The 25,866-nt window shown below is 38.0% G+C and overlaps 1 protein-coding gene and 1 non-coding gene across 2 annotated transcripts in view; one reads left to right on the top strand and one right to left on the bottom strand.

Moving 5' to 3' along the window:
* The window catches only part of Sh3gl2 (SH3 domain containing GRB2 like 2, endophilin A1), a 202,562-nt gene that overhangs the window by 31,012 nt on the left and 145,684 nt on the right, over positions 1-25,866 (top strand). The gene's annotated exons all lie outside the window — the stretch shown is intronic.
* LOC141416035 (U6atac minor spliceosomal RNA) lies at positions 19,164-19,288 on the bottom strand. The gene has a single exon (XR_012440961.1). It is a non-coding gene; the product is annotated as a U6atac minor spliceosomal RNA (small nuclear RNA).

Raw genomic sequence — 25,866 nt, 5'->3', positions numbered from 1 at the left:
GGTCTGTGTCTGGAGGTTAGGTCAGTCTGTCCTTGTTTTTGAGACTGGTTCTCCTTGGAACCCTCACCAGAGAAGTAGACATTGTTGGAACAGAAGGGAAATGGCCAAATAAAATTGAGAAATGCATGGTTCTTGAATTTTCTCTTGGAGCATCCTAAAAGATTAGCATATTAAAGCCTTGAGGTATTCATGTGGTTTAACAACAATAAAAACTGTCAAAACTAATTTTTCAGTTTCACTTGGCCATCACATATGTCAAGATGCCTGTTTGTCAAGACAGTTTCTAAGAAAAAATCAATTTAGGAAATCCTAACCTGTATGACTTTTCCCATCTCTTCAATTCTGTAGATGCTAAAAAGCAGCTAAAACTTGGTTTTCCAGCTGACAGATTGCTTGTCTTTGGAGTCATGTCTCTTGATACCTGCAGCTTGTTCACTCCCCTTACCGTGAGAAGTGGCTTAAATGGAAAACTGTTTGTCATCAGTTTCTGTTTGTGAGTATGAGGGAAGGTAGAGTCAGATACCTTGGGCGGAGCCTCATGTTGTACAAATCATGCTTTAATTTGGGACAAAATCAAGTTCATTTTGGCTGGGTTTTAGGGCCTAGTCATGAACACGGTGTGTTAAATGTTTTCTGATTCTGTGATTTGGTAACATGATGTTTTCTGAGAAGATGGGACAGATGGCTGGTCACTTATGAAACTAGAGTTAAAAAAATTTAAAACTCAGGAAAAGAGCACCCAAATTAAGTAGTTGGAGCAAATTATTTCTTAAAACTTTAAATTTGAAGAAAAAAAATATTTTAGGGCCATTATTTCCCCCCATGCTAGAGATCAAACCCATGGTTTGGGCAAGTGCCCCACCACGGAGTCACATTCCCAGCCTAAGCCACTTCCTGTCCAGGTTAACCAATGAAGTTAAATTGAGGCTCCATTTCACATTTGGAAGAGCTGGCAGAAGTGATAATTCAGCATTAGAGGCACTCTGACCAGAGTCTTACTGGTTTGTGATCAGTGCATGCCTAAAACAGCCGTTAGGGAAGTGTTAATGGATTATCTGCCTGATACCACACACTGTATTTTTGTATCAGAGAGCTAGTGAAGAACAAGTTTCTAAAAACAACAACAGAAAGCATTTGTTGTAGTGCTTCCTAGGTGTCAGGCACTGTTCTGTATGTCTATGTTGTTCATTTAACCCTCACCCACAACCCTATGAGTGAGATACCATCTCCACTTAACTGACGAAAGTGACACGCAGAGAAGATAAGGACAGTAAGCCCACCATGTTTGCAGATTATGCGTGATTTTGACCAAGTGCAGACAAATAAATAAATTTAAAGAAAAATCAAAAGAAAGTTCAAAAGCAAAAATTTGAAATTTGTACACATGCATCCTACAACTTACTTGATGCAGAGAAGCTCTCAGTCAGTCCTATGTTATCCTCAGTTATGTTTAAATCACTGCATTATCTGCTGTTTCCCTGCCTTTAATTTTGTGAAAATATGCCTCCTCAAAAAGCAAATGCTACTCCCAAAGCAAGGTAAAAGTTAATGTGCTTAATTTAAATGATAAAGTAAAAATTTTAGATTTGTTGAAAGGGGAAGTTGGGTGGCATTATGGGAAAAATGAATCAAGCATCCACAGTCCAGCATCCCAAGCATCAGCAGTTTTCCTTCACTACAGTCTCCTTGGAACCATATGCCTGTGGATGATAGCAAGGGTCTACTGTAATGTGCTCATGGACGAACAGGGCCAGGATCTGAACCCAGGCAAAGGCTGACTGCTAGTTTTGGGGGTAGACATTCAGGGGGTTGATGCAGTCATCTGGGCTTGAGAAATTAGTGGATTTAGTTAACAGCCCACACTGGGGCTGGAGAGAAATGGAAGGATCAGAAAGATTTTTCAAGATGCATTTTATCCGGCTTGGTGATTCGATGGAGAGAAAGGAAACTGTCAAGGGTAAAGTCTAGATTTTCTGGTTTGAGAAATTGCTAGATTATGGTAACTTTCAGTGGGTAGAGGAAAACAGGAGAAACAAGGCACATGTTTTCAATTGGATTGAGTTGTTCAGAATATCTTGGAGTTAATGGCTTGAAACTCACCAAAATTGCTCAGGTAGTTTCCCTGTCACAGAGTGATTTTCTTTGCTTATAATGTATAATTTATGAAAAAGTCTTACAATTTTGAAAGATGTCAAGAAAATTTCAGTTGATTGCCTTGGTATGTGAAACATGTTAAAATTTAATTGTACCATTTTAATGTCCTGTAAATATTTTTAATGCCTATAGTCAACTTTATGATATGGTTGTATAATTATTTGCATAATCAGTAATCTGAATGGATTGGTTACTGCTATTTTTCTTTATTGTAGGTAATTTCACAGTGAATGTCTTTATGCATAAAACACTTTTGGATTCAGGATTATTTCTTTGGAGATAGATCACAACTAGAATTGGAGGATCATAGTGTATATTGCAAAGTTACTTTCTTGAGAGACTATGCTAATTTGTGTCTTTGAAATATTATGCCTCTTAGTCAGTAGGTTGAATGTTGTTCTGATGATCCTTGTGACACTTTCATTCACTTCCTACTTTTTGTAACACACCTGTAATCACAGTCACACGATAACTTTGTGTACTGTGCTTTATTTCATTACAGTCACTGCTTGGTTCACATACAGTATTGTCAAGAAGTTTTATAAATATAGTCAAATAACAAAGGGGAATTATGATAATTGTTCTTAAACTCTGTCCAAACAGAGTTCAAATGATGCCAGCATGATTTTTCAAGCTATTTGACTTAAGTCTACCACATATCAGCCAACGATGTGGGGTACTGAACTCACTCCTAGAGGTGCCTCTTCAGTGTGCGCTTGCTCTGCCTCTGCATGATGAACTGTAAAGAATTCAAGCCATTATGTGGATAATTCAGGACAAAAGCAAATTTTACTTTAAATTATCTGGTGTTATGGTACAAAATTGGGATGACTGTTAGACTGGAATTATGCCAATAATTGCCCCAGTTTTTAACTTTTTTTCACTGTGCTCAATAAAACTTTGCTCCCCTAACCTTTAATTTCTATAATTTTTCACTTTGGTTTTCCATAGCCAATGTTCATATTTTGTGTAATATTCTTGAGGTTACTAATTTCTTCCTGCAGAGCTATGGGACCTGACATCTTTTGCTCCCAAATGTAAATTTTGATCAGAATATAACCAGGCTATTTCTGTATTTTTGTTGTCTTCTGCATTCATACATAGTTCTTTGTAATCTTTTAATGAATATGCGGTATGAATTGTTTTGAAATTTATTATTTTGGGATTATTTATTAGCCTGGTTATTTGCCAGGGTGACAATTACAAAAAAAGTTTGTCCATCCATCTGCTTGATCCTATAATCCCCCCAAACACTCATCAACTGGAAGAATTATAATATGTAAATAAGCCATCTGCAGTGTCCAAATGGGAGGATAGCTTCCAATTCTTAGGCAGAAATCTGCCAGTGGCTTGGAATAATTTCAATAGCTTTCCTAAAAGGGGAGGATCTTTTAGGATCTTTTCAGAAGTAGTACAATTGAAAATGTTCCCATGATAATAGGGACATTGGAATTGGGTGCTTAGGCCACTTGTGAGTGACAAATCTGTTTATACATTCCACTCTACCTGTGTGATACTGGTTTTCCATCAGAGGTGTCCTCCATTTTTATTCATCCCTCTACAAAGACACACAAATAAAGATACCAAGTGGAAAATATGAAAGGATATTAGTGGGTTTGAGCAATACTTGTGGTTTTCTTATTCCCTGGCAAAAAGGGTTGGCAGGTGCTCTCAGTGTCCCTGATTTAGAAATGAGGCAGGTGAGATGCAGCCTTGATAAGTAAAGAATGATGATCCAAGCCTGGCCTGCTGGTCCCTGAATTTGTTTTATGTTTATGGCATGAAAACAAAGACTTAAAAACTGTGACATCAATTACTACAGATTCTTTTTTTTTTTTTTTTTGGGTTGTACTGGGGTTTGAACTCAGGGCTTTATGCTTGCTAGGCAGACACTCTACCACTTGAGCCACTCCTCCAGCCCCACTACAGATTCTGAGAGTAAGAAATGCTTTCTATAATAGCAGAGTGAAAATATACCCGGGCTGTCTCAGTTCTTCCCTTTTCCTTAGTTAATTCTGACTTGATGCTACTTGGAAGTGTGAAATAAATTGGTTATGTTCTTTCCCTTTTCCCTTCCATCCGAATGGGTCTCTCACTCATAAAGGTAAGGGATAGAAGTTGGTCTGTGGTGGTGTTTCTTTGTCAGCTGCATCTGAATGTCCCCAGATTGGTAAACTGTGTCCTGTCAGTGAAATCTTGGATATGAGACTGTACATAGGTTGGTGTTAGAACTGAGAACAAGAGACCTCACCAGTGTTAGGGGATGAATTGAACAAAAGTTCAAAAAAAAAAGAGGAGAATCAGAGAGAAAGTAGAAAATTCAGAAAAGAATTATGCCTTAGAAGGTGACATGACAGTATTTCAAGGGGAATGTAATCAGAGATTGAGAGTACAATGTGTTTTTTTCTTCTTATTTGAAAATACACGTAAGCTTACAGAATAAAATAGGAAGAACACCGTGTACCCTTTTCTCATTTACATGTTGTTAAGTTTCACTTATTTGCTTTATCATTTCCTACAGACACAGAGGCATACACATATGCATACATACACATAGTATTTTTCTAAACCATTTTGAGGATGTGTTAATATAGTATGACCCTTTACTTCTGAATACCTTGGTATTTATTTATTTCCTAATAATTGAGTCATTCTCTTTTATAACCACAGCACTATTGTCAGCTTTAATAAATTTTTACATTGATATAACTTAAAAAAAAAGTCAGGGCAAACATTTATATTCCCATTTGGCCAGTTAATCTAATGTTGTCTTTTGTAACATTTTCCCCTCCAGTATAGTCTATGGTCAGGTATTTTATTAATTAGTTTCTTTTAAATGGAAACACTTCCACAGCCTTGTTTTATCTTTTATGACCTTGGCAATTTTTAAGAATGCATTTGTCTTAAAAAAATTTAATGACTTTCAGTTTGGGGCTGTTTGCTATTTCCTCATGAGTGGACTCTGGATAAGCAATCTTAGTTGGAATATGGTGCAGGTGATTTTGAGTCTTTCTTGGGGTACAAGATCTACAGGTGCATAATGCTCATTAGCGGTAACGACTTTGGTTGGTTTCTTGACTAAATTATTCATTCTTGCCTCGCAATAATCCGTGAGGAAAACACTTTACAATAATACAGCTGACATTTCATCAATGTCAGTGCAAGATTTAGCACCTACTGAAGATTCTTACTGAATGCAGTCTCTTCTGTGATAGGCGCACAGTCACGATTATCCAGCTCAGTATTACCAGTCAGCCTTTGGTGCTCTACTCTATGCAAGAGCCTTCCTTCATTCCTATGTGTTTATTTCTGGTATGGACCCCAATCTCCCATTTACCATTGGTTTGTAATTCAGTACTCTACTCAACTGTGTCCATGTGGCATATCCCCATCACTTTTTTTGGAAAGCTTTTTTCTGACTTTCTGGTATAACAAGATGTTCCAGACTCATCTTGTAAATATTCCACGCTAGACCTAGAATCAGCCATTGCTTTGAGGAGCCAAGATTCCTTTTCATGGATAAAAGGTGCAAACAGTAAGATCCGTGTTTTTATTGAGCCTCTTTGCTCTAGGAAGTGTTAAACTAGTTTTTGGAAACTCGCCATTTCCTGGTTGGTGTTGGTTGGATCAAGTAGAAACCTTGCTGTAAAGAGGAAGGGCAGTTTTGATTTGTGATTGTAAGTGAAGAATATATATTCAGAGTATGGCTGAGATGAAGAGTGTTTGTAAGCCTTGGCTAGAGTTGGCTGACCATCTTCTGGCTGATCTCCCTCCGGCCATCCTCTTCTGTAGGGGCATGGTCTGCATTTTAATGATTCTGCTTATTCTGGTACTCTCATGCTTGCTCTCTTAGTCGTCCTGCTGTCTCACCCAGCTCTGTCAGCTCTCCTTTAACATTGGGCCGTCCTGGTAACATGGTTCCCTTTTTTTATAGTTTACCTCCCTGCATAGCCTCCAACCAGCAATTCACCTGGTGTTCTCTGATATTTTCTTTACCAATTTTGAGATATTTAACATGTATTCCTATGTTTCTCATGAGATGGTCTCAACAATTGCCTTGTGTGCTCATCAGGGAGAGATTAATTCCATTTCATAGGTGAGGAAATAAGGTAAAGTGAGTTATAGCCAGTAAGTGACTGAATCAAGATTTCATCCTAGCCCTTCTGTGGTCCTTCATTGTGCTCTTGGGCATTCAAAGACTGAAGAAAGTAAGCAAGTCTCTGAAAGTGGCTTAGGCTAAGAAATTGGTGGAGATAGGAGGTGGGGTAGATTTCTTCCTTTTTAGTTAGCTTCCTAACTGACTTTTCAAAAGTGAATGAGAGGCTGAGGTCTCTCAGTACCTTCCTGTGGAGCCTGTCCTAGGAGGTCTGTCCTAAACTCCAGGATCACCCTGAGTCAGTAAGAGAAAACTATAAAGGTATCAATCTCCCTGCTTGTGGTTGTTGAAGCAGAGAAGACAAGCTGCTTTTCCTGCTTGTTCTTTCTTTTCGGTTTCCTCATTTGTCTTCTTTACCTGAGTTGATGCACTATCTCATAAGAGTGGGGAGATGTCCTCTTGATTCTCTTGGCTATGGTTCTCGGAGGGAGGCTCTGGCCCTCAAACACAGCAGATGGAACCTGCAGGAGCTCAGGTTTGTGTGCTCTGCAGATACAGGTCTGGAATGGCTTCTGACCTCTTCCTGGCTCTTGTTCCTTTTGCTGCCTCCATATGTCAAGGGAATCTCAGGGGAAGTGTTCTCAGATTGCCCTGGCCTGAGGCCATGTTTGGGAGTGGCCAGTGGCAAAGATAGCCTAAAGTTAGAGACCCACCCAGCCATCCTCACTGAACCAGAGACCTGGATTCAGATAGGTCCCAGTTGGGCCGTGTTCACCTCTTAACGTTTTTTGCTTCATGTTTGTTTTTGTTATTTTATTAAAGGCTTCATGCTCATGGATTTTTCAAATGGCAATAATGGTTTCTTGTTTGTTTTTGTAAAGAGTAAAACAACGGCAATTTAGTGAAATTACTTCAAGGCACATACCAGCTAACCTTTTCCAGTAAATGGAAGGCCATTAGTTTGGAGTTCTTAGGGAATCTGTGGATACCGTGAAATTAAATGCAAAACGTGGTATTCTGCATGAGGGTGTTTTTCTGAGGGAAGGCTTCCATAGCTTTCTGCAGGTTACTGTAGACATCTGACAACCTTTCCCACAGCATGGCCTCTAGTGTGGTTTCCCCACCTTCCTCTGAAAAATCGCCTGTCTCCCATGTCCCTTATAGGTTCCTGAGCCCTTTAATTTGGGGAGAGTCAAGGTGAAGGAAGCCTTGAACATAGCCTCTCATTGCTGTAAAGTCTTGGGACTCCTCTTCTCCCATCTACTGGCCTGAGCAGGACTCTGGACCAGGAGCCAGGATGGCCTACTTTTACTTCCACTTTGTGTCAGATCCTGGATTATATATTTTTCCTCATCTAATTTTCACAGCCACCCTGTAATGTAAGTATTAAGATTAGATAACACGTTTAAGCTATTAAATAGAAGAACGAGGACTACCAGTAAAGTCTGCCAGTTTCCAAAGCTCGTGTTCTTTTAGCACGCTCAAGGAACAAAAACATCAGCTGTCAGTTTTCTTAGAACTCATCAATAGACACCCTTCTGGCCTGTTTCTTGTTCATCCTGCAATGCACAAGTCACCTCAATGCATAGATGGTGTGGTTCTCTGGCCACCTTCACCTCACCTTCCTGTGAGAGGCAGAGAACTAACTTGTTCTCTGGGGAATAATGAGGGAGCTCTCATAAAGTCGTTCAAACTCCAGCCACTTTGCTGGATTCTTCACTCCTGGTTCAGCACAGAGCTCCTGTAGATCCAAGACCTGAAACTGTGGCTTTCTTACTTGCAGACTTAGCTGGATAAAGAGAAGCAACAGAAGTGAAGTGTTAGCAAGCAGACCCCCTCTGTTACCTGCCTTTAAAAGTTAGAAATAATAATTAAAGTCATTATAATTACAAGGTGTTTTAGATGTAGTCACATTGACGTGAAAATTTTTATTTTTTAATTCTAAGAGTATAATTTGTATGTAATGCTATGAATGTCATCAATTAAAAAGTAAATTGTGGTGGCTGTGCTCTGATGCATTTTGAGAAGGTATTTATTATCTTACCATGCCCCTTTAACCCTCTGTAGTAACTATGTAAACAAAGCATAAACCCAGGTAAATGTCCTGGGAGAGGGGTTTAGCAGAAGGGCACCTGTCCTCTAGAGTATCTGTGTGGTTCTTTGTCCATGAAGTGGGCATTGTTTGTTATCGCTGCTTTAGTGACTCAGTGATGTAACAGGGGTCTGGGAAGATTTGGAGGTAGCCTTGCCCTGCTGTATTTTAGCCTCTTGACCTCGTATGTTTCTTTCTTTTCTCCTGCTGTTGCATAGGGTGGTTGTAAAGATGAATGTACAGGAGACTTAAGTGCTCTGAGATTTCTTTGGCCAGAGGAGTGATTTTTCCCTTTGAGGTAGTATTTTTGCATTCTAGGGCACAAATCACTGAATACCTGAGATGTGATTATGTGATCATGGGGACATTCCCCTCCCTGAGACTTAGTTTCCTCTTTTGAACATAATTATGTCATTCAGAATAAGAGGTTGAAGTTAAAGTGAGCCAAAATTGATCAAGTACTTAGCATTGTTACTCACACATGGCACTTTAAAATCGTGTAACGCTTCTCCTGACCCCTTGCCTCCCGAAAGGTCTCTAATCTAAATGGAATCTTTTGACTGGTTGGAAATAGAGTAGGAACATTAGTCTGTTTCTCAAATGCAGTGCCAAGTTTAAATGTGTCTAGTTTTAGAAGTAGCCAGACATGATTCTGGGGTCTGCACACCTCTATTTGTGTACTCATGCAGAACTCTGGCTTCCACCTAATGTGATGTAGCTGGCCTTGGTGACTTCAGACATTTTGACTGACGTAAACATCTTAAGGTGAGGGGAAATAAAGCAGTAACATATATTTGCATCTGACTTGGAGGAGTTTTTTTTTTTTTTTTTCTTTTATGGCAAGTTGTTTTTCACTTCCTCTTCTTTCATTTAATGGGTAACTTTAATTTCAGGCATACAGTTGTGGGTAGATTTGTCCTGCTCAAGGCAGGTTGCCTATTGGGCACTCACTATTAGTGGGTGAAATCCTGCCAGCTGCTCTGTTATAGATCTTCAGAGGGAAACCGGGCTTTGCATTGGTTGCCAGCTAAGGAATCAATCTCAGATCCAATTCCATCAGAGAAGCTTTGGTATTTTTAGAAGTAACACTCTCCCTAGCACAGCATATGGTGATATGTAATACCACCTGTTTATAAAGATCCATGTTTTAATTAATTTCTAGAAACTTAAATTGCCTTTTTTCCCTTGATGCCTTCTGTCCATCAAACTGCATGAAGCTGCATCATAGTTCAGGCTGTGGCCTTTGAAGGGGACTCAGAGATATGTTGGGATGTTGATCTCAAGTTCCATTCATATTGGAGCCAAGTCTCTTGTGATAAGGCATAAAAATCTTAAGTTTTTGTGAAGAATGACAAATGATTTTCAAATGCTTTTTGTCTTGTTTGAGATGGGGCCTTGCTGTGCAGCTCAGACTGGCCTTGAACCCAGGATCCTTCTGCTTCAGCTCCTCAATACCTGAATTACAGGTGCACCACTGTACCTTGTATGTGACTTTCAAATTTAGAGGGCCCTTAGTATCAGTCTTTGGGAATTGAAGCTATCCTTTCATTCACATCCTTAGACTCAATCAGAATGATGAAAAGGAAAGATAAGCAGCAAGTGATTTAATATGGGATGCTTAACAGCAGCAAGAGGTACCGGGAGCCTGAGTGTCTATTTCTTGGGTACACTAGTTTTAATTGGGCCTCAGGCATAGAGATAGATGGTGATTGTGTGGAGGCATTGATGAGAGGAAGAATTGAACTGATCTCTGGGCTTCACATTTAGAAACTGTTCTGTTAATAAAATAAGCCTAAAAATGTGAAACAGTCATACTTAATAGCTAATAATGCACACTTAACAGATTCTGAACTATTCTCATATTTCTTCTAAGGAAATCAGTTTTTGGCAGTACATTTTGTTTTTTAAAAACAGTGATTTTTAGTAATTCATTCTTCAGAGGGCAAGAAGGATACTATCCAGCTCTATTCTCCCTAGAATTCAGAGCAGCCTCCTTTGCACAATCAATATTTATGGAGTTCTTGGCTTGAATTATTTTTCTAGTCTTTTGGCATCAGTTTTCTCTCAAATGAGAGTTTTGTACCATAAGTTGATCTTCGAGACCTCTTCGAGCTCTAATAGTATCTGGGTAAGAGGCTGTGTTTTCCAAATGGGTAATAAATTTAATTAATGTCAGACCTTTTAATATTTCAAATTTCTTTATATCTGTAATAGAGTCCTAATTTATTTTCTTAAAATTAATTTTCCTATCTCTACCTTCTCCCACCCCCACTTTCCCTAGATTTATTGAAAACATATTCTGCAGTCTGAATTGCTAATAAAAAGTCCCTGAGTATCAGAGAGTGCACCTGGATTTTAGAATAATGATTTGTATTTGAAAGTTAGGCTGACTGTAGTTTTGCAGATTCCATGGCCCCAGCCCCTTCCTCTTTCTTTGGCTACTTCCTAGCTACCATTAGGTGAGCAGCTTTCCTCTGCCATGGTGTTCTTCCTTGCTAATGACATGAAAGCAACTGAGCCAGAGACCATAGACTGAAACCATGAGCCAAAATAAACCCTTGCTCCTTTCAGTTGATTTGCCCAAGTATTTTGTCACAGTGAGGAAAAGTGACTAATACAGTAAGAGATAGTATTTGTTGACAAGAAGAGGGAGAAGCAGAAGTCTGTCACATACAGGCTCTAGAACCGTGACTATACCCCATTCCTGGTTTTGTTTTGGATAACTTGTGTGCCCTGAGGGGGAAGTCACGAATACCACTTGACCTTCTTTAACTCATAAGTACAACAATGAGAGGTTTATAGTAGTAGCATTAAAATAATATATATCATCTAATACTGACCTTGGTTCTTAAGGTTACTAACGTGTTTATAAAAAATTATAGTAACTATAGTTTGAGGATAGCACAGATTATTTTCTAATTCAGTAAAAATTGCTAATCCAGCTGTACAATAGAGTAGATCAGTAGTTCCACAATGAAGGTATAAGATGATATGTTGAGGTGTTGGAAAAATACTAGAACATAATATTTTTATATTTTTCTCAAGCTTGAAAATTTTTTGTATTTTGAATATTAAGTCATACATAGTTTATAAATAAAAATACCAGGTGCCTAAATGATAATTTTTTGTTACCAATTGGGGTTTATATTCAGAATTAGGAGGAATAAATAGATTATATGTCCTTTTTATCAAAAGAATGTGTTGGATTAGTACATTCCAATTTTGGATTGCTGAACAACAAGCTCTTCCTTTCCCCCTGTGGAAAGATTATTATATGAAATAATTGCTCGGGTGGGTCCAATTCAGCAAGCCTTTGACTACTGTGTATGTTGGGGCTGTTGATAGAAGAGTGCATCGTAAGAAGACATTTCCTGCATTAGTAGTGTATTGTTAAAATAAAACAATAGTTTAGTGTTCTGATACCCTCTCATGTTCAGATCTTTATGTTCACCTCCACAAAGGATGCATTTGGTGAGCTTTGGCCATTCTGTCTCTGCTGCTGTCTTCCTTGGTGCCCTTTTTCTGGATTTTATTGCAATGTCAACCTATTGAACAAGATTTCTGGCAGTCTTATAGATGGAAAATATAAAGACTTAATGTGTAGGTCAGTGGTTTCTGTCCTGGAGAAAGTGAAGCTTCCCCATACTGAATGTTCACTTTCACTGGGCTGTGACAGCACCTTAAGTTAGCACTTTGAAAATTCTAGGTTAGATGTTTTGAATACCCCCCTTACTCACAGTGTGTTGGGTTCCAAGGGAACCTAAAACATCCTGTATTCTTCCCATTTTCCATTGTTCTTGCAAAGAATCTTCTATTCTTTTTCTGAAATGAGCTTTTAATTTCTCTATGCTAGCTGGAGGAGACTTTCTTTGGAAAGTAGAGTGGTTGACTTACTGAAGACCTGAGGCCATTCCCTGGTTACATGCTTTTGTTTACATTTTTGAAGTTGACCTGAAAAATGTCAATACTTTGTTTTAGTTTGAGATTAATCTGATAATTCCTTTGTGAGTATGCTAAAATCTTAATTTATTCCTGGCAGAAATATTCTTTTTTAGGGTTGAGTTACTGCTTTTCTGGAAAAATTTTGGGACATCTTCTTAACTATAAGCATTATTTCCTCTGTAAATTTATGGGAAAAAAATCCCATAATAGCATAATACTAACTAGTATTTCCAGGAATATTTCCAGGGAAAGGAGCAGAGAAGGTCATTTCGGATACCTCAGTCAGCAACAGATTTTGAGCACCGTTTAAATGCTAGGCACTCCCTTGGCTTTCAAATTTACAGAACCAAACAAGAGTCATGCTGTCTGATTCATAAGCTTGCAGGAGGGCCCTGATAGGAAAGAGTAGGCATCCTGAAGCTGTGGGTGGAAAGCTTCTGAGAGAGACCCAGGGTCTAGTGCAGGTTCTTACTTGAATGTGTGTCATTGGAATAAAATGCAAAAAGAAAGGGGCAGTGAGATTGGGCCTAGACTCTTAAGTCAGGAAGTCTGGGTTTGAGCAGCTTCACTCATTGGAACCTCAGTTTGATTCAGATTCAGGTGAATGTATAAAAGGGGTCGAGCATCTCTTTTCTGGGACCGGGGATGCACATTTCCTGCCTCACAGATGGCCTGGTCAGGCCAAGAAGACTGTTGAGAAGGCCACAGGCTACTCTAAGCATATACAACAGGTGAGAGGCAGATCTGTGTTAGCTCCTTGGGATACCTCTGGGAGTCAGCTGTGATGCCCCTCTTCGCTTAGGAACAAGTGAGAGAAATGAGCAGACCCCTTTAGGCTTTGTAAGGATCTTCTGATTGTTTCCATTCAAATTAGGGAATATTACTAGAAGGGTTGAAAGGATGAAAACCACACAATGGTAATTACTGTTTTTTTCCAGGTTCCATTTATCAGCCAGGTAATGGCAGCAAGTAACCAAAAGGTCATGAATGCAGTGACTAAACTGTGGACACATAATTTGCCAAGGCAGGCCAGCATGGCAACTTGGAAGGTTTGCTTCCTTGGCACAAGGTTTGGTTATCATGCCACTTATCTTCTTGTGCTTTTCATAGACTATCAATTGGGTTAAATTGGGGGTTTCTGTGTGTGTGCATGTATATGCAAGCAAATGCTTATGTATAGAAAATCAATGATGGTGTTTTAAAAAACATTAGTACCTTAAAAAAGAAGTATCTAACACAAGACATGCTTCAGTTGACAAACCTAAGCAGCATTTTATTGCAACATTTCTAGATTTTTGCACAGCTCTTGTCACTGTGGGCAGCATGAGAATTTTCAATACTGCTTGGGTAGTCCGTGTCAGGAACAACCTGCTTGACCTGTCTGAAGTTCCCAGTATTTTATCCCACATCCAAACACTCATCTTTACAAACAATATAATATTGTCCTGTCAGCTAAACTACTGTGTGAGGAAACATATCCAGTGTTCAGCGCAGGTGCCATTTATTAGGTAAATCTAATCCACTGTTCCATTTTCTGTGCTGATCAAACTCTGCAAAATGACTTTCTTTACTGCTAGCCTCATACCATAGTACACCTTCCAACAGTTTAGCTATTTTGATAATGTTAAAGGAAATTAGATATCATTTTCTTTGGGTCCAGGAAGATTACTTTTTCCATTGTGCAAGCTTACTAGCTGTAGAGTTAATAACTCTTATCCTATATTAAACCACATATTTAACCTATACTAGGAAATAACTTAAAGTAGACATATAATTCAAGTAGTTTTTCTGCATCTGCTGAATTGGTGCTAGTTGCCTTATCCTTAACAGTGTTTTAGAGAAAAAACCAAAGTTAAGGGCACTTGTCTCAACTCATTGTTGTAACAGTTGCTTGCCCTGCTTTTCCTGGGTGGTTTTCTTTATGGTTTTAATTTTACAATACTTATTCTTGTGTGTTGGACACTATAACAGAATGGAGGTCTTTGGTCCTCTCATGTGTGTAAATGTCTTATTACTGCCAACTATTTTTTTTCCTTTTTCTTTTATTATTCATATGTGCATACAAGGCTTGGTTCATTTCTCCCCCCTGCCCCCACCCCCTCCCTTACCACCCACTCCACCCCCTCCCTCTCCCCCGACCCTCAATACCCAGCAGAAACTATTTTGCCCTTATTTCTAATTTTGTTGTAGAGAGAGTATAAGCAATAACAGGAAGGGACAAGGGTTTTGCTGGTTGAGATAAGGATAGCTATACAGGGCATTGACTCACATTGATTTCCTGTGCGTGTGTGTTACCTTCTAGGTTAATTCTTTTTGATCTAACCTTTTCTCTGGTACCTGTTCCCCTTTTCCTATTGGCCTCAGTTGCTTTAAGGTATCTGCTTTAGTTTCTCTGCGTTAAGGGCAACAAATGCTAGCTAGTTTTTTAGGTGTCTTACCTATCCTCACCCCTCCCTTGTGTGCTCTCGCTTTTATCATGTGCTCATAGTCCAATCCCCTTGTTGTGTTTGCCCTTGATCTAATGTCCACATATGAGGGAGAACATATGATTTTTGGTCTTTTGGGCCAGGCTAACCTCACTGAGAATGGTGTTCTCCAATTCCATCCATTTACCAGCGAATGATAACATTTCGTTCTTCTTCATGGCTGCATAAAATTCCATTGTGTATAGATACCACATTTTCTTAATCCATTCGTCAGTGGTGGGGCATCTTGGCTATTTCCATAACTTGGCTATTGTGAATAGTGCCGCAATAAACATGGGTGTGCAGGTGCCTCTGGAGTAACCTGTGTCACAGTCTTTTGGGTATATCCCCAAGAGTGGTATTGCTGGATCAAATGGTAGATCAATGTCTAGCTTTTTAAGTAGCCTCCAAATTTTTTTCTAGAGTGGTTGTACTAGTTTACATTCCCACCAACAGTGTAAGAAGGTTACTTTTTCCCGCATCCTCACCAACACCTGTTGGTGGTGGTGTTGCTGATGATGGCTATTCTAACAGGGGTGAGGTGGAATCTTAGTGTGGTTTTAATTTGCATTTCCTTTATTGCTAGAGATGGTGAGCATTTTTTCATGTGTTTTTTGGCCATTTGAATTTCTTCTTTTGAGAAAGTTCTGTTTAGTTCACTTGCCTATTTCTTTATTGTTTCATTAGTTTTGGGAGAATTTAGTTTTTTAAGTTCCCTATATTCTGGTTATCAGTCCTTTGTCTGATGTATAGTTGGCAAATATTTTCTCCCACTCTGTGGGTGTTCTCTTCAGTTTAGAGACCATTTCTTTTGATGAACAGAAGCTTTTTAGCTTTATGAGGTCCCATTTATCTATGCTATCTCTTATGCCAACTATTTTTTAAAATTTTTCTTGTAGTAGAATACCTGCTCTAATCCATTGATTACCTGGAAGGGAGAAGAGTTAGAAAGGTGAACTTAGTTAATGGAGTTTTTGTTGCTAAAATGGTCTCTTCTGCAGTAGATTTCTTTCTGAGAAGAGCTAAAGCTGTTGGGTGGAGCTTAGAGTACATTGGAGCATTTTGGGTTGATTGCTTTTAGACTTGAGAATAAACACTTACTGGTTATTTCAGGTTATGTCATAGTTCAGCACAACAGTTTAGACCATATCACATCTTTATCCACTTTATGAGTGACAATTACTACTTTAGCAAGCGTTGCTGGTAGATGGAGAATGGCTTGGATGTACACATTAAGTTCAGGCCCAAGCAGATTGTTCTCAAGTTCCCAGTCTTCCATAATGGTTGCTTTGGAACTCAGACCTCTTCTGAAATCTGATGAACCTCTGGTCATAATTCTCTTGGAGCATTCGTTCTGCCGTTTGTCACCTGTGGATGTGGGTTTTTCACTCAATAGGGAACTCCCAAAGCTAGAAAAGCTAGGAGCTTCTGTGGCATCATTGTTGAATGAATAAATTCCTGCAAAAGAACTGCATACTGTATGAGAAAACAGTGGAAATAACATTCCCTTTGGACACACAAGTGTGATTTGAGTCCTGTATTTGCTGACCAGCTTTGTGCCTTTAGATAAGTGTCTTGTCATTTCTGAGCCTTTCCTTCTTTAATTAAAGTGTGATAATGACCTTGGAAGTTGGTGTTCACATGTTCAAAACAACCTCAGTCATTATTACTAATAAACTGGAGCCAATACTTTGTTTATAATCCTCCATCAAGTTTCTCTTTTGATTCCAAAATGTTAATTTCATAGGACTGATGTTTTTCAGGATGTCCTAGTAAGGGCCTTAGAAGTTCTTCATTTCCTAGTACATTTTCCAAGGCAGTATCTAAAAAGTTCTGTGCTCCCACAGAGTGGGAGAAAATATTTGCCAACTATACATCTGACAAAGGACTGATAACCAGAATATACAGGGAACTTTAAAAACTAAATTCTCCCAAAATCAGTGAACCAATAAATAAATGGGCAACTGAACTAAACAGAACTTTCTCAAAAGAAGAAATTCAAATGGCCAAAAAACACATGAAAAAATGCTCACCATCTTTGGCTATAAAGGAAATGCAAATCAAAACCACACTAAGATTCCACCTCACCCCTGTTACAATAGTCATCATCAAAAACACCACCACCAACAGGTGTTGGCGAGGACGTGGGGAAAAAGGAACCCTCGTACACTGCTGGTGGGAATGCAAACAAGTGTAAGCACTCTGGAAAAAAATATGGAAGCTTCTTACAAATCTAAACAGAGATCTCCCATATGATCCAGCAATCCCACTCCTGGGGGTATACCCAAAGGAATGTGACACAGGTTACTCCAGAGGCACCTGCACACCCATGTTTATTGCAGCACTATTCACAATGGCCAAGTTATGGAAACAGCCAAGATGCCCCACCACTGACGAATGGATTAAGAAAATGTGGTATTTATACACAATGGAGTTTTACTCAGCCATGAAGAAGAATGAAATCTTATCATTCTCAAGTAAATGGATGGAACTGGAGAACATCATTCTGAGCAAGGTTAGCCAGGCTCAGAAGACCAATAATCATATGTTCTCCCTCATATGTGGACTTTAGATCTAGGGCAAGTAAAGCAATGTTGTTGCACTTGGGTCACATGACAAGGGGAGAGCACATAAGGGAGGTATGGGGATAAGTAGGAAACCCAAAACATGAAAGTGTCTGATGTCCCCACTGCAGAGGAGCTAATACAGAAACTTTAAAGTGACAGAGGTCAATGTGGGAAGGGGATCAGGAACTAGTGAAAAGGCTAGGTAGAGATGAATGAACTTGGGTTGTAACACACTTGTGCATGGAAGCAATGTTAGGAATCTCTCTGTATAGCTATCCTTATCTCAACTAGATAAAATGCTTTGTCTTTCTTATTATTGATTATGTCTTCTTGTTGAAGACAAAATTGGAGAAAAGGGAGAATAAATGAATTAAAAAAAAAGTAGTACACAAAGATTGTAACGCAAAAAAAATAAAAGAAAAAGGGTATCTTTCCCTGATAGTAAACCTGTCTCCATATCACATGCATTTAGTAATTGATTACCAACATTATAACTATGATAAATACTTTTTAATTTTAATACATTTAGAACCTTTTCTTTAAATAAATTATTGCTCTATTCAACAATAAAAATAAAGTTCTTGTGCTATTGGATGCTCATTTGTTTATTTATCCTTTATACAAATATGTATTGGGTTTCGTTTGCATTCCATGTCCTGAACTGAGAGCTATGTATGTAAATGAACAAGATACATAAAATTCCTGTCCTAAAACCTGTTAAAAAAAAAATCAACAAGTAAATGAAAGCATAGTATGCACTGAAAAATGTCATGCAGAAAACCAAGTGATGAAGTGGAGAAGAGTTGGAAGATGATAGAAAACTTTTGGATATAATGGTGAGAGACTATTCCTTTGAGAAATAACAGTAAGCCAAGACGTGAAGATAAGACCCTCTTCAACCTACCACATCCCTCCTCTTTGTGGTCCGGGAGACCTGCAGAGCAAGGGCCTCTTTGTCTTGTGGGATCAGTCTCAGCCCCCAGCCCCCAGTGTGGTTACCCTTCCCTTCAAACTAACAGCAGGTTGGTGGACCTCCTTGCAGCCATGGTACCATGCTCTCCCTGTATAGTTGCCTTACTTGCCACCCCTCTCCAACATCCTATGGGCTCATACCTCTAGACTAAGGATATTCATATCTCTGTCTTAGACTTTAATGGACATTGGACCACTGGGGGTTTGTCAGAACTACATTGCTGGCCTACCCCCAGGGTTTCTGATTCAAATCAGTCTGAGAAGTTTTATTTCTAACAAGTTTCCAGGTAAGATAGATACTGTTGGTCTGAATCTGTCTGTCTGAGAGCCATTGACGGCTTTGCCCTCAGACAGGTAAGTTTATGTCTGTCATCCATTATATCTGTCTATAAAACAAATGTGAAAGCTGACAATTGCTTTACTATATGACATATATCCTAATGCTTTGCACATGGTATGTCATTAATATTTTATAACCACCTCCTTTGATATGGGTATTAATATTTTTCTGTGTTACTAATGAGGAAATGGAGACTTAGAGAGGTTAAGTGGCTCCAAAGTCACTTTGCTAGGAAATGGTAGAGATGAGATTTGAGCAGGGCTCCTGAGTCCACGTTTCTTAACCCCTAGGCTAAATCAGAAGTAGTGATAGTATCTACCTCCTAGGGTTTTGTTTTGTTTTGTTTTTTTAATGATGATTATTTGAGATAACTATGGGCTGACACGTGATTTTTTAAAAGGTTTCCTTCCCTTGTTCTTAGTCCATGTATAAAAATGAGGCTGATCTACCAGTTATTAAGCTCTGTTGTGCTTTATACTGCTATATAAGTACCTTGCACTAACTGATTTTGCCACTGAAGCACCCAAAATGATGGTCAGATCATTTTGTGCCATCACAAAGTAGGTGGCATTGTCTTAAATGTATGCACATTGTCAGCCCGGAGGGCCTCTTCCATCCTTGTCAAGGGGAGTGCTAACCTTCTCTCCTTTCATACAACATCCCTCGGTGCTTTAAAACACTGGGTAGGAAGTGACTTTTGGCAGGAGAGGTTACTAGCCACATGTAGTTTATTTAACAGGTGTTCTGTAAAGGTATGTTCAAAGGAATGTATGAATTATGAATTCTAACAAAATAAAAGCAATGCTCTTTTCTCTGTGTCATTTGATTAGGGAACAATTTCTTTAAAGAATTGTGCAAAAAGAATGGTATGTAAAATAAAAGAGTCATGTTCAGAATACAAAAGAATTCTTAAACAGACAACCCAATTAAAATAAGGGCAAAAGATTTGAATAAGCATGTAATAAGAGAAGCTATGTAAATGATCAACCAGTTCATGAAAAGATGCTTAATTGTTACTAGTTGTCAGGGAAATGTGTATTAAAGCCATTTAGGAGATACTCCTATATCTATTAGAGGGACGAGAGTTAAAATTAAAGACTAACTGTATGAAGTGTTGGTGAGGCTGTCAAGCATCTGCAACCCTTATACATTGCCAGTGGAAATGCAAGTTGGAAGATAGTTGGAAACATAAATGCATATAACTCAGCAGTCCAACTCTTTGGACTGCCCATTTTGAGTTTTCTGTGAATGTTCACAGCAGTGTTATTTACAGTAGTCTCAACTGCATATAGCCTAATTATGGTATATCTGTACTGTGGAATAGTAATCAACCATTAAAAGAACAAAATACCAAGGCATGAAAATACATGTTGAATTTTGGTTATGCTGAAGGATAGAAGTCAAACCCAAAAGACTAAATATTGTCTGAGTCATCATATGAAGGTTGATAGTTCTAGTGATAGGAAACAGATGGGTCATTGCCTGGGCTGGAGTTGGTTGACAGTGTCAGCTACATAGGAATATCAGGGAACTTTTCAGGTTGATGGATTGTGATATCCTGAAGGTGGTAGAGGTTATGAGTGCATGCAATAATAGAAATATATCAAACTGTACAATTAAAATGAGTGAATTTGATAACTAATTATTTTCATTATAATTAGTTTGTGAAATTATAAATTGTACTTCAATAAAGTGAAACATTAAAAATGTATATAGCCTCTATCAGCTTATCTTATTTACTTCTACTAATGAAGCATTCTGTAATCTGTAGGTTTTTTTTTTTTTCTTTCTGGTGGTGGTTCTGGGGCGTTTGAACTCAGCCTTGCACTTGCTGCTAGGCAGGCACTGTACACTTGAGCCATGCTCATGACTAGAGATTTGGAAAGAGGCTACTTTTTCCCTATTTTCTTTTGAAGTCATATTTGTCAAGTTGGCAAGCTCTTTATTTCCTTTTCCAAGGGAGTGATTTACACTTACTATTAAAAAACTGGACAGGTCTTTGGGATATATTTTCTGTTTTGAACCAGAAAGTTTGTACTACATAATATTAAAGAAAATTGGCATTTGCATTTATTTAAAAGAACCTCTGTCAACTGGACATCTCCTCTGTGCAGTAGGCCCATCCATCCCTGTCTTGCAGGCTGTTGTGCAGGTGACTTGACTGACCTATGTCAGGTGCAACTGTGCTGTGCACAGTGCATGGTACTCATGAGGCTGCTGACTTTTCTGAGCTTCCCATAACACTTCTTAGGGTTTGTCCAGAGCCTAGGACAAGGAAGAAATGTTTATTTTCAAAGTTTATTACTGAAGCTATTTTATTTATTCATTCTCTTGCTATTGCGGTGTCCTTAATGTGGAAGCTATGGGATACAAATATTCCAGTCACTTTCAACGTGTCATTTAGGCTTACTTGGAGTATTTTTTTCTTTTAGTATGTTTAAGGTATCAGAATAGTTAATAGCATAGAATTTTTACTTTTAAATTTTATTTCCTCAGAAGACTGTAAATACTGAAAAGCTTCCCTTTAGAGGTCATCTGAATTTAGGCATAAATTTTAAGTAAAATCCTGGAATTATATTTAGATGTATGATCATAGAGTCATTTTATAAGAATGTTGAAAACTGTTTTTGGTTTTTACCCAGGTGAGGTATTAAGCTTTTATGAAGGAGTCCTTTTTGTACGGTGGCTGCTGATTATTTTATCAACTTTCCAATTTTATGAATTGGTAATTCATAAAATTACCAGTATTACCTTTTAGCCTCTTAACTCCCAGTAGTGTTTTAAGCAAATAGCTTTACCAGCCCCTGTGACATTAAACTCAATTACCATCTCCTCCCTCCTCCTTCCCTGTGTTTGCCTGTGGCAGCAGGAAAGGGGCAAAGTGATCAATCAAATCAATTCACGTGTGTTTTGGATTCAGATTCTTGTTTTCTAATGACCTGAAGTCAACAGAACACAAACTGCATCTTTAAGTTGACTGGTAAAAGAAACTTATTTTAAAGAGGATGAGCTATTTTCTAATCACTGATATATTTTTGTCTCTCCAAGATACAAAACACTCTGCCAGTGAGAAAAGACTAAGAGCTAACACCCAGCAATTTCACGGTATATGCCAGACGCTGGGCTAAGTGCTCTCTGCGATGGTTTCATTTAATGCTATGGCATTGCGTGTTGTATGAGAGAGGCCTTGTCAGATACAGCAGCACACACACGTAGGTGCATGAACACACACAAAATTTCACACGTGAGGAAATTGCTGATTTGGGAAGATGCATGTGGTAGAGCTGAGATTCAAATTTGGACCCAGCTGTTCTTTTAAACTGTCATAGTTAATGTCCAATCTTGTAAAAAACTTAGTACTGAATAGGAAGTACTTAACAGTAATTGATATGGCTGCCCTTGTGGAGTTTGCTGGTTAATCTTGATTGTCAACTTGAGAGGATTGAGAGATGCCTAAGGTGTTAGTAAAGCACATCTTGACTAATGGGTGTGTGTGTGCACATGAACTTTTCCAAAGATTATTAGATAATTAGTACTAACCTAACCACTGGTTTAATTCAGTCATGAATTCATAATTTGAGTAGACTAGTGGGGGATGGTGAAACTGTGGAATATGGGACCTAGTTAGAGGAAGTGGGTTTCTGGGGTGTGCTGTTTAAGGGTATATGTTGACTCTGGCCCTTTCCTGTTACTCTTTTCTGCTTTCTGGGCATCATGAGGTGAGAAGCCCTGTACCAACACGCCCTTCTGCTGTGATGCTCTGTTTCACCACAGGCCCAGAAACAGTGGAGTCAGAGGACCATGACTGAAACCTCTGCGAACTGAAGTAAATCTTTCCTCCTTTTAAATAGTTTCTTTCAGGTATTTGTCACAGCAGCAGGAAACTGACTAAAACAGGAATGGATTGTAAGGATTAAATAATGCATATAAAACATTTAGCCCAGTGTGGCACATGAGCACTCAGACACAAAGAGGACTCTTGAAGGTTGATAGAAATTTTTATATAGAGATTGGTCCTTGGGGAAAAGAACATGATTAAAATTAAGCAAATTTGTGCTCAAGGGCACTGAGGTGGGGTTGTGTACTATGTCATCAGTTTAGCTACGTTAGGAGAGATAGGAAGAGCAGGAAGCTGGCTTGGAAAGTATCTTTGGGCCACATCTTCACATGTCTTGAATGCCATGCAAAGAAGTTTGGCTTTGTTCTCCTTTTGGAAAGCCAGTTTGCTGATTTTTAACATGCTTGAAGATACAGCGTTGGGGCCAGGGGTACAAGTCAGTGGCACAGTGCTTGCCTAGCATGTGTGTGCAAGGCCCTGGGTTCAGTTCCTAGCACTACAAAACAAGCAAATCTTATAGTTTTTACTTTTTAATGCTGGGAAGTTAATTCTTTAGACACTTGAGAAGGGGGTTCCTTGGTAATCTCTTATTGCCATGATTATTTCACACATCCATTTCCTGAAATGTACTGAGATAGTGCCTTGATAGAAGAAAAGCTGCTTAGAAAATGAGTCATTGGCTTCTTTCAAATAGCTTCTTAGAATTCTAAATTTTTGTTTTGATGGATCTCAAAATCTTATCTCAAGTCTGTCTTTTTATAAATCTGAAAATTTCAACATTTTCCTGTGATAATGTTTGATTCCTCCAGATCAAACAAGTTGAAAACAATTTTTGGAAAGAGCTGACAGGATACATTGAATCTGACAACCCAGAAGCAAAGTGCTGTAGACTATATTCATCACATCAGTCAGTTTTTCCCCAAAATTCTACAATGAAATTTAGATACAAAGAGCGCGGCTGCATCAAGGATTTTGTTTCATTCTGAGAATAATTGTGCTTCCTGTGTGATTGTGTGTGTATGTGTGTGTTGTGTTGTGTTGTGTGTATGAAAGAAAGTAATATGTTGGTGTTAGCTTTTATGCCATTTTCTCTTAACTCAGACATTCACAATAAGATTGTGTGGTATACATTTTTGAAGGCACTATTACAGCCAGTGTTTTGCATTAAACTCACTTTATTTACTTCACAAATATTGCATTCTGATTTGATTTAAAGGTTTCTGTTTCAATATGATTTAAATGAAAAAATAATAACTGCATGATAAAGGTAAGGGCAGTGGGAAATGCCACAAAACTCATCTTTTCTATGTCAAATGAAAAGTAAATTTATTATGTGGTATTTAACTTACCCAAGTGAGTTTGCTCTATTAGACTTAACTCAGATGAGGTAACACAATTTTTTTCTTTTGATAGAAGCATATATAAAGGCATCAATTCCAGCATGAGGAAAATAATGCTTTTTATATTCTCAGTGAAAATGTGTAATATTATTCTTCTCAGAGAAATCTAAATACTTTTTTCTTGCTGAACCCAAATTTTGGACAGACAAATATTTCAAACCAATTTGTTATACATCTGTTGAAACAGAGAAATGAGGAAGAAAAATCACAGTGAACAGTTTTGACAGGTTTGTACCAAAATGGTATTTAATATGACCAGATGTTCTATCTAGAAAAGAAATTTAGAATGACTCATACTTTACATTAATCAAAAGAAAACCATATGAATTCACCAGTTCTTACTTCATGTCCCACACATGTGTAACACACTGACAAGGACATCTTCCCTGGACATAGTAAAGTTGGTGTCATACTGTCTCTGATTAGAATTTTAACTAAAATCAACAGTTAAGATTCACAACTAAGTTCTGGAATAAAATATTACATATGTTGTGCATTGATATAAAAGAAATAAAATGTGATTACTGCTAGGAATTTACTTAAATAGGAAATATGCGACATTATAACAATTAGAAGCACACACACAAACCCACAAAGTATAGCCTGTGTTCCTTAAACCTTGATAATTATGTTACTCTTATAGGTTGGTTATAGAGTATAAGGTGATATCCATTTGATGTGATGTTTTCATGGCCCAAAAATCAGAGACTATACTTGTAAAATCATAGCTGAATGATGACATGAATTAGCACAGCCCTGAATACATTATTACCACTGTCCTACTTGGGAATATGTAAGACTGCCATGATTCTTGTCTGTTTTATAAGTCATTTCTCTTTCACATTAGTGGTTTCTGTTGTTTTATGGAATACATGGTTTCCTTCCCTTCCTTGGTCACCCTGATGTCCTAATTGTAGAACCCTAAATATTTCCCCAGGCCTGAATTCTGAAACCTATTACTGACTAGACCTTTTCTTTGATTCTCCTCCTTTCTGTGTGTTTTGTGTATGTATGTGTATATGTTGTGTGTATGAGAAAAAGATAGGTAGAGTAAGTATTGTATGTCTTGACTTTGCTTCTTGAATCTTTTTTCATCCCTTTTTTATGGTTCTTGATTACTGTGACCTAATTTTAATATCTGGCAGGAATAAGCTCCATCTGGATTTTGCTTTATTTTTCTCAAATAATATCTAAGTACTTAATTTGCCTTTTCCGTATATGTGTGTGTGTGTGTATATATATATATATATATATATTTTTTTTTTTTTTTTTTGGTGGCACTTGGGTTTGAACTCAGGACCTCATACTTGCTAGGGAAGAGCTCTGCCACTTGAGCCATACCCCAGTCCTCCTCTATGTATATTTTTAACATTAATTTTCAAGCTCCCTCAAATTTCTAATGGAATGTAATAGGAAATGCTCTGAAGTTATGAATTAATTTTAGAGAATGTTGACATTTTTAAAAAGTTAACTCATTCTGTCTATAAACATCTCTTTCCACTCATTCAGGGATTTTAAAATGTCCTTTAAAATTTTAACATTTTCTCCTTGAGAATCTTGTGCATGCAGTCTTTGTTAGGTTAATTGCTAGAAATACTGTCTTTGTTGCTCTTAAAATTATTGTCAGGTTTTCCTATTTTTTAATTGTTTATTACAGTACAGAAAAATTCTATTGATTTCATGTATATTGGTTATAGACCTGGTAACTATATAGAACTCTCTCACTAGTTCTCCACTGCCTTATTAGCTGTATCTCTTTGCTGTACTACATGTAGCAGTCTGTGGGTAATGAAGTCTTTTAGTTTTTGGCTACCTAAAGAAATTTTGATTTTGCTGTTGTTTTGAAAGATATTTATTGCTGGGTAAAGAATTCTAGAACGGTATTTCCTTCCTTTCAGCACTTTAAAGACATTGTTGCTGTATTTCTAGAATTGAACATTTAAATGCTTCTAAGTTGTTTTTCTTTTTTTCTTTCACTTTTTTTTAGACTGTGTCTTGCT

Source organism: Castor canadensis, chromosome 13 (assembly GCF_047511655.1).
Source record: "Castor canadensis chromosome 13, mCasCan1.hap1v2, whole genome shotgun sequence".
NCBI classification, from domain to species: domain Eukaryota; kingdom Metazoa; phylum Chordata; class Mammalia; order Rodentia; family Castoridae; genus Castor; species Castor canadensis.
The sequence above is the reverse complement of the archived record's forward strand: the minus strand, read 5'-3'. Positions and strand labels throughout refer to the sequence as shown.